The sequence below is a fragment of the Panthera tigris genome, chromosome B2 (genome assembly GCF_018350195.1).
Source record: "Panthera tigris isolate Pti1 chromosome B2, P.tigris_Pti1_mat1.1, whole genome shotgun sequence".
Lineage (NCBI taxonomy): Eukaryota > Metazoa > Chordata > Mammalia > Carnivora > Felidae > Panthera > Panthera tigris.
The window spans coordinates 16,253,051-16,267,872 of NC_056664.1; the positions used below are offsets into that span (position 1 = coordinate 16,253,051).

The 14,822-nt window shown below is 42.8% G+C and overlaps 1 long non-coding RNA gene across 1 annotated transcript; it reads left to right on the plus strand.

The window, feature by feature from the left end:
• The first annotated feature begins 9,219 nt into the window (after positions 1–9,219).
• On the plus strand, positions 9,220–13,674 carry LOC107179099. Its single transcript, XR_001509651.2, has 3 exons — positions 9,220–9,324; positions 9,412–9,554; positions 12,861–13,674. It is a non-coding gene; the product is annotated as an uncharacterized LOC107179099 (long non-coding RNA).
• The last annotated feature ends 1,148 nt before the right edge of the window (positions 13,675–14,822 follow it).

Here is a 14,822-nt window from a genome sequence, read left to right on the forward strand (position 1 = left end):
AAAAAAGCCCTGCAGAACAGAATTTATAACATGGTGCCTTTTGCGTAAGAAACAGGAAAATATGAATATATATTTGCATATTCTTGTATTCTCATGAAGAAATTCTAGACGGTATCAAAGAAACTCAAAAATAGTTATCTAGAGTGAGGAGGAAATGGAGTGAATGGGGCCAAGGGTAAGAAATGAGATTTATCACACTTTCCGTTTAGATTGTTTTGATCCTTGAAATATCAGAATGGAAAAGATCATATGTGTAGGGGTTTTGAAAGCTATAAAGCATTGTATATATGTAAAGGGCATTGTTACGATCATGATTGATTATTTACAGTGTATTACTGATAATTAAGTACTTTAAGACACCTGGTCAATCAAAAAATTATCAGTCAAATTCCTTTCAGCTGTATGATATACCTAAACAGAAAACATTCAATTCCGGCACTCTTCAAGCTCTCATAAATTTGGGCCGTGTTGATTTGTCACACTCTGATTTGCCTCCTTTCCCTTTCCCAAGGTCTCTCTTCTGCTCAAATAGTTTGATTTGTACATTTCAGTTGGAGGTGACACATCACCTCATTGGCAGCCAGAGCTGGTATAGCCAATAAGATTGGTGCACAATTGCCATCCCACTTCCTAATTGGTGGGTCACTTCTCTTTTAGCTGCAGAGTGACTAAATGGGGGAGGCCGTGGCCCCAGAGAGATATCTATTCTTTGATCATGAGGAACAGAACAAAGCTGCCTCCAGCCCATGGTGTTATACCTCCCAGAACAGTGGTCTTCCAAGGGAGGTGATTTTGCTTCCCAGAGGACATTTGGCAGCATCCGGAGATTTTTTTTTTATTGTCATGCCCAAGGAGTGGCCTGCTACTGACATTCAGGGGGTAGAGACCAGAGATGTTGCTAAATATCCTGCAATGTATCAGCCAAGACTTATCTAGCCCAAAATGTCAATAGTGTCACCAAGGTTGAGAGATATTATCTTAGGAGAAACGGCGTTTTACCCGAGGACTTTGAAAACCAGAGAGCGATGAAGATGTATAGAAAGGGCTTCTTAATGCTGAAATGGCAGGACCATGGCAACTGGTGGCAGGATATCTTGGGCTCCCCTCAACACATATCACTGTGTGTGTCTTCTCAGTCCTATTCTCCAAGCCTCCCTGGCTCACAGTTGATTAATGGGTTAGTTTGCTTGCTTCACCTGTTATGGTGAAAGGCATGCCAATCCCTAACAGCAGGAGTCCTGTTTTCCTAAAAGGTTCTGTTCCTATCAGTATGCTCTCTGCTACCTCAAATATGATCATCTTCAAGGCCCATCCTCTGCCACCTCCATGCTGATTATTTCCTTTGTTTCCCCAGCTTACCTCGTGTGTAACTCTAGTCTAGCATGGGTCAAGTTGATGGGTTATGTGTCTGGGCTCCCTATTGTGATGGGAGCTCCTTAGGAACGTACTCTGTTTTGCTATTATTCCACACAAAGTAAATGCTCAGGATGTTTGTCGAATCAGTGAATGAACTTAGCTTTAAAATGTAGGGAAAATCCTATTTCCAAGAGAATAACCAGACCATGTATTTTTCATACTGTTAATAAAATCACATTTTTAAATGCACATTTTTTTTCCTCAGTAGAATGCAGTCCATCTAAAAGAGTCCGGCTTTGGGGGACCTGGGTGGCTCAGCCGGTTGGGCGGCTGACTACAGCTCAGGTCATGATCGCACAGTCTGTGAGTTTGAGCCCGTGGAGCCTGCTTCCGATTCTGTCTCTCCCTCTCTCTCTTACCCCTTCCCTGCTTGCTCTCTGTCTCTCTGTCTCTCTCAAAAATAATAAACGTTAAAAAAAATTTTTTTTAAAGAGTCCGGCTTTGTGAGAGGAACATATACCATGATGGCCAAAGGGGATCTCCTCTGTTGACATTAGTTGCCAGATTTACGGGTTTCTTACAGTTTTCTTCTTATATATTGTTTTCAGCACTCAAATAACTGAGTGCCCATTTTATGCAAACCGCTATACCATGTGATTTAGAGATACAGGGACGCATCAGACATGGCTGATAGAATCTGACTTGTGGTGGGAAACGGAAAGAGGCTCAGTTTTAAAAAGTTGACGAACAACATATGAATAATAAAAGGAGAACATGTAACTAATGAGTAATATAGGCACAAAGTCTATTGACACTTAAGAGGCAGGCTTCAATCCGAAAACATTGTTCTCGTGATTGCTTACAAATGAGGGCTGTGTTCCAATGGGTAGAGCTCTTTCTGCTCCGGGTTGCAGCGCCACTTGACGGGTGAGGAAGAAGTCTGTAAGTTTGCTGAGAAGTGCCATAAATACACCAACAGGGCTGGGCTCCATTAAGGAATGACACAGCGAATGTACTAGATGATAAATGGTGTGGCCATTTATCACCGGTACCTCCCACGGTAGGCTGCGGAGGGAATGTGTCTGGACTCCCTTGCACAAATGCCAGGTAACTGCTCAGTGGTGCTCTGCCACCAGTTTCTATGGAAAGATGTTTACAGAAGAAGACCTGGCAAATTTGGCCTTGCGCCTACAGCAATGGTTTTCAGAGGGTGGTTCTTGTCCCAGCAGCGTTGGTATCACCTGGGAGCATATTACAAACACAGATACTCGGTCCTCCCTTCAGATGTACTGCACCAGATAGTTGGAGAATGGTGTTGTAAATCTTTGTTTGAACGAGTCTTCCAGTTGGTTCCGATGTCCTGTGAAGTTTTGAGAACCACTGGTCTGTAGGAAGCACATCATTAAGGATTTATTTATTACTTAACCTGGTGTCATCTTTATGAGGGCTCAGGAGACAAATTCGTACCCGCTATGCTTTCTTGAGCATTTAAAAAAAAAATCATAGGAAGAGAGTGAGTTACGTAACTGATCAATTTCCTGTTTCTCCCTGACCGCTAAAAAAAAAAGCAAGAAATCAACACCCATGGGGCGCCTGGGTGGCTCAGTCGGTTAAGCGTCTGACTTGGGCTCAGGTGATGATCTCACAGTACATGGGTTCGAGCCCCGCATCGAGCTCTGTGCTGATGCCTCAGAGGCTGGAGCCTGCCTCAGATTCTGTGTCTCCCTCTCTCTCTCTGCCCCTCCCCCGCTCACACTCTGTCTCTCTCTCTCTCCTTCAAAAACAAACATTAAAAAAAAAAAAAAAAGAAGTCAACATCGATGTCTCTTAACAATAGTACATATTATGGTGCACATGGTTGTATTAGCTTCCCTCTTTGTTTTCATATTCCTATCCCTTTTCTCAGGTCCATTTGATTTCTCTATTTTATTTTATCGCATGTGTCCCCCTACGTTATTCATTTATTTTTTAATGTGGACTGTGACTATCTCAGTGTGAGGGTGTTAGTTTGTGTTATGTGTCAGTCAAGGTTAACCAGGACTAGTGCATTTGACCTGCCAGTAAGAGTTAAAATGTACTTTTCCTATTCCGATTCATCTCTCATCTTTGGGCTTAACCGGCTGTGAAGCAAGCAGTTTCAAGTATGGTAGTTCTTAGGTGTTCCCCTGACCTCCGGAGCTTGAAAGAGTCCACATGCTTTACGGAGCTTTGGAAACTCTGGCTCCTAATACCCTGAGTCAGTCTGAAAACACGCCGCATGAATTGACTGCTTTGTCTATCCTTGGTTGTATCAGAAGTTACCTCTCTTGCACAAGAGATGTGTTCCTAAAAAGCTACATGTAATCTGAGCCACATTTGCACGCTAGATGGGTATTGAAAGGAATCTTACGGTAAACCCTTCAGTACTGCAAAGAATTGGCTTCTCCTGTGATGTATTTGTTGTAAAATAAGATTTTCAAAGATGAGACTTTATACATAGTGAGAATTACCTACGTATGGCTTACGGTACTCTATACGTACTTCTACCATGAACTAAGGTAAGAGTTCCCTGAAGTGTAAAAAGTAGGAGAAAGTCTGAGAATCAGAACACCAAAACTTTAATAAGGTGACGCTCTTTCATTGGCGAAACTTCGAGTCTGGTGATAACAACGGAGCATTTGTGAAAGGCTCACTTACCAAACTTTTTCTGTGAAAACAGAATTAAGTCAAACCACACTACAGCATACTAAGAATGTTTGGAAACGCAGTAGAACATTCCAAGATAAAATATTAGGTCATTTCAGGGCTTTAGGTGGGGTGAAGTGAGCTAAATTGGGCCTCAGATTGCTTTTTGGTGTTTTTTATTTTTCTTTTGAGAGCTAAAATATGTGCCTGAATGGGAAGAACAGGAGAAAGGGCATCTGAAATCCTGCCTCATTCATTCATTCATTCATTCATTCAATAAATACATATTGAGTTTCTACTATATGCCTGGCAGTGTGCTAAATTCTGAGGATATGGCAGGAAAAAATGGACAAGTGTCCTGCTCACCAGAAGCCCACAATATAGACTGTAAACCAGGGGACAGTGGTTTTGGTCTACTCACTTATCACCCTGGCTCTTTGTTCGCTAATGTGTAAAATAAAGTTGTTAGACTAGATACTCTTTCTCTGATGTCTCGGGTAACTCACGATGGCTTTGGTTCTTAAATCAGAGACCACTTCCTTGATAATGCAAAGAACTGAAAGTTCCAGAGTTTCTAGCTTTAGGGTAGCCAACGGATTGGAAGGGGGAGGCTGAGGAATTTGCAGGGAAGCTCCATTTCCTGAGTCAAGACAGTATTTCCAATGACGTTGAGTGCCACTTAAGATGATGGGCAAGTGGAAATTGAACGAAGGCTCACGTCCCCAGCCGTCCCCGTGGCACCGCCTGTGTTTTGTCTTCTTTTATTCCTTTCCTTTTTATTTTATTTTATGTTTTGCCTCTTCATCCCAGTCTGGTATGCGAGACAACTAAATTTGAGAACATGAGCTAGCAAAGTCAGAGCCAGTTCAGGTCAGGCGAAAATGAACTCATCCGTTTCCATTTTGGGGGATAGAGTGGGAAGAAACAGAGATGTGCTCCAACTTCAGAGTCAATTAACATAGAGAGATGAAAAGCCAGCACAACCTAAGTCTGTGTTTTCCTGAGAGCTTTCTGGGTCCAGGGTGAGAGCAGGAGGCCTGGGGCAACTTCACACAGCCTGCACTTTCCTCTTCTGATGTCCACAGAAACAATAGACTAAAGGAGTCTTAAAGAATCACCTGAACTGAGGTGCCATTTTTGCTGGTAGTCCTAATACCATGGTCTTTGTCCTGGTTGGACAAGACACTCTCTGATTTTTAAAGACCACAGGAAAGTGATAATAAGGTTGGTCATTACATCCTTAACCAGATATTCTGCTGTTGAACAGTTCTATCTATTGCAAATCTCATTCTCTGGGTTGACCTGGATCCCCATTTTATAATTCTCTCCTATTTTCTCCTTCTGTCATTTGCTTTACTGACTAAAGAAAAGGGGGCCAACCATATATTCTTTTCCAGTTAAATACTGCACATCCCACATGCTTGTTTGGAAACAGTGCCATACCTGTGCACTGGTGACCTAGAGACAACATGAAGTTCATTGTAGGCCCCAAACAATGTTCTCCTGCCATGTTATTTTCTGCAATGTTTGCCTTGTCTGGAAAATGTCCTTAGATTTTTCACCAAGTTTCTCCTCCATCTTGAATAAAATCACTCTGGGTTTTAATTTCCTCTGGGTCAGCCTGGGGTCACCTATTAACTGAATGAACACAAATAGGTTCTTGGTGCCATCACTGAGTCGTTGCTGAAAATATGAAACCCCTGCAGACCTGGGACCTACCCAGTAGATATCACTCCCCCACATTATCACATTTCCTTCCTGGACTCATTTGCACTTTATAGCTTTCTTGCTCAGGAATTGCATTGCTAGTCCCTACGGCTCTAGACATCTGTTTTCTTAACATTAATTTCATGTTCTTTTTTTCATATTCCCCAGCTCCTTCTTGCGAAGGATACGCCTTGACCCCAGGGAGCACTGTCCTTCGGATGAAGTGATTGCTCGAAAATGCTTATTTTTAATTCTTTCAAAGCTTTGTGAAAACCTCTTTAAATCTGTACAAACATGACTGATTTTCAGACATTCACTCGGGACTTGTTACATGGCTGCAAACAGCTTCTGCATAGGAAAAGCACATTGCGTTATGTTTGTGTCTCTTGTAATCCAAGAGGGTGAATCAGCTCTACATAATATTTAATAAAAACAGCAACTCATCAGAGAACGGTTACTTCTAGGCAAGAGTGTCTGGGAGATCATGCTTGCCTTTTGTCAGTTGGGCTAGAAAGCTTTATTTTTTTTTAAATATTTTAATGTTTATTTTTGAGAGAGACAGAGACAGAGAGAGACAGAGACAGAGAGAGAGCGAGAGAGAGCGAGAGAGCATGTGCAGGAGGGGCAGAGAGAGGGAGACAGAGGATCTGAAGCAGGCTCCATGCTGACAGCCCAGAGCCTGATGTAGGGCTCGAACTCACAGACCACGAGATCGTGACCTGAGCCGAAGTCGGACGTTTAATGGGCTGAGCCTCCCAGGAGCCCCAGAGTGCTTTATTTTAGACGGTAGCTTTATTCTGTCCCTTTTTTCAGAATTTGGCAAACTGACCTGTATGACCCAAGGTCCATAGACAATAGTAATTCATCAAATGGTTCTCAGATGGGCGAATAGCTCCTTTCGCTGCTTGAATGGGCTCCCTCATCTGTGAACGACTGTTACCATTCTGATGGCGAATGGAAGATTTCTAAAACGTTCCTTCCAATTTCACACCAGATTTAGAACCAAAATAGAAGCCTTGTCCTTACTTTAACTGGTAGTGTATTGACCAGGAGACAGAAAAGTTGCCTGCAGACTGGAAGCTAGGGAAGCCAAAGCGCAAAAGAACCAACACACTGATCTAAAGACACACGACGAGCCACCAGGCAACCTTGGAAACGAATCCAGATTCTCGCCTCATAATCCGCCGCTTGCTGTCTCCCGAACATACGACGTCCTAGAAAGAGACACATCTGGGTTCAAACCCCAACGGTCACTGGTAGATGCTGTGACCTCCGATGACCGTTTCTCTGAGCTTCTGTTTCCCGATCAACAACGTTGTTGTCAAACCTCTCTCGGAGAGTTGTGAAGATCCATAAAGTGATGTCAGAGCGATGAGGATAGTGTGCGGAAAGTAGCTGGATGCTGCCATTTCAGCAACATATTCCTACCTCCATGGATTTTCCTTAATGATTTCTACTTTAAAATAAACATTAATAACAAAACCTTACTTATCGCTGCTTAGCTTCCAGATCTCTGGTGCTGCATATATGAAAACAAGACAGGGGCTATTGAGCAGGGCACGGTCATGAGAATGGGGTCTTGATTGTGGACATAAGTCCAAGACTAATTCAGAGTGGATGTGAGAAAGCAAACTCTTCTGGAAATCCATATCTGTCTGTACCTCTGTCTTCAGGTCTTTGTGTTTTCCCCTCATATCTTCACATCCTAAGTTTCTGGCCACTACTTGTTTCTGATTATTATATTGTCATGCTTCATTTTCTTTATTTTTCTCCTATCATATATATTCCATATATATGCTTTTTATCTATTAATTCTTTTCTGGCTTCTCTTGTTTATTCCCTGTGAATATATTAAGCCAGAGAACTGGAACATCTTCATATTGGTGAAGTCACAGTTGTGGGATTCTATATCCTGGAAAAGTATGTCACGCAATCTCCCCACGTAAAGAACTGACTTATTAAAATCCATATTCTTGGGCTCCAACCCATATCTAATGAGTCTATCTGAAGTGAGGGGTATGTGGGCGAGGGTACAGGGAATTTCTATTTTTAACAAATGGCCCAAGTAGTACTTCTGATCTGACAAATTTGAGAAAAAACTTTTCCCCTTGGCCAGGTAGTTTTACATGGTTTACTGGCTCTGGGCAGCCTGTGCCAAAATCATGAGTCTGAGAGAGCTAGGTGAGAGAATGTGGATGAGTTTATACAATTCATGCCCCTTTTGAGAAAATGTATTCTCTAATGCATAGCCTAAGGGTCTTGGTTTAGAGGAATCCTATTTTTATTTATCGGACAGTGTGCTACAGAAGCTTTAGAATTCATACACAATGATAGTCAAATGATTTTATTTTTTACGCTGGAGATGTACAAAGATCGCTGTTAAAGAAGGGAAGTTTAAACAACAGAAATCAACAGGCTTGTCTCAAATTCTAATTGGTCCCTGTCTCGTTGCTGCCCTGGTAACACGTTAGATGGTTTACATTGTTATTTCTGATTGTTGGCTTTTGTCCTGAGCCCCATTCTCATCTAGGGAAGAAACTATTTGAAACATGGCGGGCACAAGCAGAAGGTACAACTTCGATGTTTTGGGGATTGTGTAGCTAAATATCCACAGAGATAGGGACACGATTTGCAGCCTGTCCTACCCACACCCAACCTTATAAGAGAGGATACCTCCCTAGGGGTGTCTCCAAAGGTCTGCGAATTTGTCACTCCAGTTCCTTCAGACACGTAAGCGACCCGGAACATTTTGTAAAGTTAGCTTTTTGGTAGAATCCAACCATTATAACACCTTAACTTTGAAGGAAAAGAATATAGAACTACTGTTTCAATAGGTCAAAGTGGATTCTGAAAGATGCCCTGCCTCGTGTGAAACACGCTCTTGCGCTGAGTACGCGTGCCTCAGTGGCTCACTGAAGGTCATCTTGCCAACGACGGCTATTCACCCCCACAGCAGTGGCCCACCAGCCAGCGGCATTTGATGACGGGTGATTAAGAAGGGGTGTGTTAAAGGCCATTGCCAGCAAGTTGATAAGGGTTAATGCGGAGAAGAAGCAGCACGTGGAAACAAGCCAGTTTGTTGAGCCAACACAAGCCATGCTAACCGAATCGTGTTCTGCTAGAAGAGCCGGAAAAGTAGAGGAGCTCACCCTGCGGGGCAGACCACTCACCGAGATTCCATTCACATGTGTCACCAGAAAGAGCTTTACTTTCTGAACACTTCTAGAAATCAACTGACGCCGTTTACTCCAGCGGGAATGGCAGGCAGCCATCCTGGAGGATATTAAACAGTCCTCTCCCGTCTCCACAGTGGCTTATTGTCTCAGCATAAAAACATTTGTTTAAATATTAAACAGTGAAATCTCGCCTGGTCATTAGAGCCCATAAAAAAAAAAAAAAAAAAAAAGAAGAACAGGACGGAAATTGGTTAATAATCTTAGACTTTGGCCAACTGAGTGGCTGGAATGCCATTTGTCTTGGTGGCATGTCAACCACCCAGAGGAAGCCCCGTACATCACAAAGCCGGCTTCGTCCTCACACTGTTTACAGGACCCTCGTGATACGTGCTTCTCGTCTCCTTAAACGTGCGTCTGCCCGGTGAGATCGTTTGCGATTTTCTCAAAGGCCGTTTTGAATATCTGGATTCTTAATTCCTATTTACCCCATAAGAGTGTTTTGATCTAGGAAGGACATACTGAGTGAAACGTGCTTCTTCAATCAACGGCAACTCAATTAAAATCGACCAGGACGCTTTTCTCGGTTCCCTTCCATTCCAGAGTATTCATGGATACCCACCAGGAGCTTGTCCTCTAATGGAGAGTGAAAAGGTAGGGAAGGTTCCTCTACTACATGCCGCATATTATCTGACCAGAGGAGATGACACCCTAGTTAATGTGTCACCCTGATCCTAATGGCTTTCGCCTTAAATGGATTTACTAACATGGCTATCCACCCCTTTATCCACCACTGATATATTTCCATGGGTCTTCCTACAACTTCTGTCAAATACAATGATAAGTAAGGAAGAAAGATGGCGGGCCACGCTTTTCTTTTCTTTTTCTTTTCTTTCTTTTTTTTTAATTTTTATGTTTTTTTACTTATTTTTATTATTATTATTTTTTTACTTATTTTTATTACTAATTTTTGAGAGAGAGACAGAGTGTGAGAGGAGGAGCAGAGGGAGAGGGAGACACAGAATCCGAAGCGGGCTCCAGGCTCTGAGCCGTCAGCACAGAGCCCGACGTGGGGCTCGAACTCACAGACCGTGAGAGATCACGACCTGAGCCGAAGTCAGACGCTCAACTGACTGAGCCACCCGGGCACGTCGAGGCCACGCTTTTCAATCACCGGTCTACTCAGATTTGTAACTCTTTCCCCAAAATGGGTGGCATTCTCAGAAGAATGAAATACTGTCATTGGTTTATCAATAAAAATTTTATAGTTCCCTTAAACATCTTGAAGTCAGTATATGAATAGCATAGATAGATGAAGGATAGCTATTTTGCTAACAGTACTTGTTATTTTTTCACTGGAATGTGATTGTTTGGGTTGAGTATAAACATATTTATTTAACTAGCTTTCAAACAACATTTGATATAGTATCTCAATAGCAGTGATGTGAATTTTGTGTGTGATACAGATGAGGGTAAGGGTTCCAGCCGCCTTTATTTAAATAGTTACCTGCTGAGCATGTACCATGTGCCAGGCCTAGTTCTAGGTGTGAACTGGGACAAAACTCAAGATCCCAAGAGAGTGTCGCATCCTAGAAGCCAGGGGCAGAAGGGATATCGAGGAGAATAAAGCAAGCAAGTTACATCAGACGCCACCAATCATAAGTCAGGTGGCATGGGGACCGAGGGCTGAGTATGGGTTTGACAACAAGGTCATCGCCGACTCTGCTAGTAGCCAGAGTACGAGTGGGGAGGTTGGAAGCCTACTTGGAAAAGCTTAAAAGAGAAGAGAGAAGAGAAATCGAAGGACGTTCCAAAGAAATTTCACTTCAAGGAAATGTTAGCGAGTGGGACCGTAGCGGGAGAGTTTGGTCAAGAGAAAGTTTCTATTTTTTAAGATGAGAGAAAACAAAAGCATGCTTGAAGGCTAAAGCAACTGAAAGTCAAAAGATGCGTTGCTTATAAAACCACAGCAAAGAGCAGAAATCAAATTGTACTCGCGGGGGCTGTGAAGCGAAATTAAAATCTAAACCACGTTTTAATATGAATAAACTTGCTGAGTCCACAACCCGTAGGTAGCTTTTAACTGCAGCAATCTGAGCTGTGTGCTAGAGACTGTTGAGTATTTTCATGTCAAGCTTTTATTTAACCAGGATATTTCGGGGGATAGGACGTTTTGGTCAAGAGCCTGATATGAAATTTCCCTGAAGTGGATTTGAATGGTGTAAAATGTACTTAACCCTAAAACTGCATTGAGTAGTCTTGAGTCTTTTGTGGTTTATATGATCCGTTAAGAAGTTGCAAGAAGTCTCAGGGTTAATATTATGAGCACTGTAAAATATTGAGTATAATACATAGGCAGATAGACTCATTTGGGACTAACCCTTTTATACTAACCTGTAAAGGGCCAGGTAGTAGGTAATTTCAGTTTTGCAGAGCATAGGGTTTCTGTTGTAAGTACTTTACTCCACCGTTGTAGACTAAACGTAACCACAGACAATGCTAAAGGAATGAGTGTATTCCAACAAAATTTTGCGTGCAAAGGAAGACAGAGGACCAGATATGGACCATGGGCTATAGTCTTCCAGCCTTTGCCCTAGAGGATGATTTATTTTTTAAAAAAATCTCTTGATGCTAGATAATATTATATTATGGTTAAGGCTGCAACGCCTTAGGTAGCCTTGGGTGTCTCCCCCCCTTTTTGGAACTGGTGGATTGACATAAGTAAATCCCTGACGTGAAGGAATATTACAGCATTCAATTTTCAGATTGCAGAGCCAGAAAGAGTGGTTTGGGATGACTTTGTGCAAATCACTTAGTCTGTTTAGGTCTTGGTTTACTCGTCTATAAAATGGGGAAAAGATCTATTTCATGAGATAATTGTGAAGAGTTATGAGTTCTTTGGGTGTGTGTGTGTGTGTGTGTGTGCTTGTTTTACCTATATCTCCTTGTTTCCCTGGATGTTGGCTCTTTGGCATAATGTTGAGTATGAAAACTTTCACTTATGGGTTTTTTAGTGTCTGTTATTTGGATGTCACACAAGTGGAGGTTTGTGGTAAATCTCTTAGATAAGACACTTCACCCACCAAAGTCCACCTTCCCAAACCTCTGCATCCTACCTTGATTCTCCAAGTCAAATGACAATTTTTAGTCTTAGTATGTAGTTTCTCACAGCTAGTGAGAATATCTTTGAAAGAGTTTAACCAGCTTCCATTCTTTGGTTCGTGAGTATGGCAAAGTATTAAAATCAAAACCTTCATCCAGTGATCTTCGTCTGTGTGAGCTACTGTGTGGAGATGTGGTCACTTGAGATGGAACCATGTGGGAGCGGGTCCTGTTTGTCAGAGTGATACTGTCTCTTGTTGGTTGTGTACATCACAACTGCCCTCTTGGCACTCTTGGGTCTGTCTGGACATAAAACACTAGACACCTGCATGTTCACATTCCCACGCCTTCTAGAATGTCTGGAGATTTGGTGAGCTACACTTTGCCCGAGGCCTGGCTGATAGAAGTTTGTATCAGCCCTGCCGGACGGGACTGGTCACATCTGTGTCTAACTTAGCCCCACAAAGTGATGGAAAGCGTCTTAACAAATGAAGAAAACCCAACTTCCCTTTCATCTCCATTCGGCATTGGGAGTCCCTGCAACTCAGGGAGCAAATGGGTCATCTCCTTGAACTTGCTGGGCTAGAGATGAATTACAAGTAGAAGACAGTCACTTCAAGCCCACATATACTTCATCAGATGCCTCTGTAGGAAATACTATTCGTGTCCCCATGTTAGATGAGCCACCGAAGCACAGAGAGGTTAATAACCTTACCAGGTTATGGATCCTTTGGTCCCCTTGTGTCCGGGATCATCCCTTTGAGGCCATTACACTGGCCTGTCCATCTGAATGTGTTTTCTTCTTGTCTTCCATGGCACTTATGGATTGCATTACAATGGCCTGTTTCCCTGTTGCAGGACTTTGCACGGTGTCTCATGCTTAGCAGCGGTTCTATAAACTTCTGGTGATTCCATGCAAGAGGAAATGGCATCAATGACACGAGATAAAAGGACTCATGCAAGAAAGAACTGGCTGAGGACATATTTAAAACAAAAGGGAACACTTCTCTCAGACTCATCAAGATGTATACATGGAACACGTTCAGCTTTGCCGCACGCCCCTCAAACCTCAATAAATGCAATGAAACAGAGGGGCGCCATTGCTGTAAGGACACTCATTGGCAAATGCTGCATTTTATTTCCATTCTAGTCGGCAACCCCCAATCCCACCATGGCATAACTCCATTACAGAAAATAAAACAAATAAATTCAGCAGGATGACAAGGAACAATAGCAGGGGCCAAAAGGAACAGAGGGAAGAAACTGGCCCAAACCGTTTTGTATTCTTCAGTTCTCTTTCATTTACTCCTTTTCGCAGGTCACTTTCCTTCTAACGAAACGAGTGGAGATGCTCTCTGCATTTCCCGTCTGTTGTTACTTATCTAGATGGGTGGTAAGTGCATTGGGTAGAGGTCACGTCTACGCTCTCCAAGCCTTTCCAAAATATTTACACTATCGGTGGGGCCGATCCTTGTTCACAAACCCGACCCACCAGAGAAAAGAATGCAGAGTCTGTAGGAACCAACCAGCCTCCACTTGTGCTCAGGTTAAACTTTCCATCCCGATGCCAGACCACAAACAGCAGAGCGCCCCAGAAGTTTCCTGGAAATTGGGCAACACTGAGATGACCTTAAATCAGTGTTGCCTTGGAGATGGCTGCAGTGTGTTGGAATCAGCCCCGGGGCCGCGTGTCTGTCCCCGCTGACCTTGCCAAAGGGAAGGGCAAGGTCAGGAGGCCTTGGAAGAACCAATTCTGTGTGGCATATTGGTTTGGGAAAATATGTTTACACATTAAACCTCTTCATCTTTGGGTGTCTCCATTTGCCAACTACGTGATCTCCTCTTTTGAATCACAGCATCGTCTCTTTGGTTCTCAGAGAAGGCTTATATTATGCGTGATGGCAAGGGCGGTTGTGATTAAAAAGTTAAGGTGTTGGACAGACCCAAGTCTCTACATCTTTGAGTTAGCTGTTAGCAAGGTGATCAAATGCCAAAGAGAGAATTTGGTTTGCCTTTCTTTCGTGCCAACCCAAGGCTCGTGTCCTCCTCTCTTTGGTCCTTCCACACCATTAAAACAAGACGGGGTCTCAGCACAAAGACACTGCACTTGAATCTGAAGCTTTACTTCCATCACTGCTGCATCGGATGAAACCTTAGAAATCTCAGAGACCTTAGAAATCTGTAACCTGACATCTAAGATCCTTGTTACTTATTCTTAAGGAACAAAGAACTTGCCGTTGCGTAGGTGGTAAAGAACACCCAAACTCCTCAAACATCATTTTTACTCTAAGGGAAACACTTGTCAGACTCCAGTCGTTTCAGATAGGATTCCTGAAAAAGACATTTCTTTCATTCTTCTCTCCCTACAGGCATAAACATTCTGCATTTTACACTTGAGACATACAATGTTATCTACTTCTGGTGTCTTATGTAACTTTTTAGGAATGCTAGGAGACTTTCCGGGCTCCGTGAGGTTGGGAATGGGGAATGGAGAGAAAGGCGTTGGAGGTATGGAGAGGGGGGGTGGAGAATGGGGAGGAGAAGAAAAATCCACTGTTTCCATACATCAACTGAGTTGGCTGTTTGTGACAAGAAGTTATTGCAATTAAGATACAAGCCGGATGTGTGGGCTAAACAATTTCAGCTGATATCACAGGCATTTATTGATAATGAAAACTCAGAGGAAGGGAGCTGGAAAATGGTTGTCTTTAGCGGTTTCCTAGGCAAAGGGACAAACCATATGGGTTAATCAAAAATTACCGCATCTTATCTAGGAGAAGAGAAAACTGTTTATTTTACTGCAAAAGGAATGTTTCTGTC